Raw genomic sequence first — 881 nt, 5'->3', positions numbered from 1 at the left:
AACATCTATACTCTCATTGTAGTAGCAGTAATTACAAATAGGAGACCAAAATCCGCCGTTATTATTATTATTATTATTATTATTATTATTATTATTATTATTATTATTATTATTATTATTATTATTATTATTATTGTTATTGTTATTATTATCACTATTGATATTATTATTATTATTATCACTATTGATATTATTATTATCATTATTATTATTATTATCATTATTATTATCATTATCATTATTATTATCATTATTATTATTATTATTATCATTATTATTATTATTATTAGTAGTAGTAGTGGTAGTATCATCATCATTATCATTACTATTATTATTATCATAATAGTAATTATTATTGTTTTTATTATTATTATTATTATCCTCCTCCTCATTATTATTATTATTATTATTATTATTGTTATTATTATTATTATTATTATTATTATTATTATTATCATTATAATTATTATCATTATTATTGTAATATACTCCATGAGCCATTCGTCAGTAAGTAATGTGAAATGAAAAAAAAACCCATAAAACTGGAAGCTAAACAGGAAGAGGAAGGGGGAAAAAGAGGCAAGAGGAAGAGAGAGAGGAAAAGAAAAAGAAAATGGAAAAGGGGGAAAGGAGAAAGAGAAATAAAGATAAAGCTAAAGAAGAAAGGGGATAAGGAGAGAGTAGGGAGGAGGGGGGGAGAGGAAATATTCAAAATTAGAGCAACAGGTGCTAATCTTCTCATCTCTCTCTCTCTGTTCTTTCCCTTCTTTCTTGTAGTTTTCTCTAGACCCACCTATGTAGGTCGCAGCTCAGGTATATGTGAAGTCAGGTGTTTATTTATGTCAAGCTGTTGTTTATCAGTTCATCCGTGTTCATCTTTA

The sequence above is a fragment of the Penaeus japonicus genome, unplaced genomic scaffold, assembly GCF_977035675.1.
Source record: "Penaeus japonicus unplaced genomic scaffold, GWHDUDI00000001_assembly GWHDUDI00000023, whole genome shotgun sequence".
Taxonomy (NCBI): domain Eukaryota; kingdom Metazoa; phylum Arthropoda; class Malacostraca; order Decapoda; family Penaeidae; genus Penaeus; species Penaeus japonicus.
The sequence above is the reverse complement of the archived record's forward strand: the minus strand, read 5'-3'. Positions refer to the sequence as shown.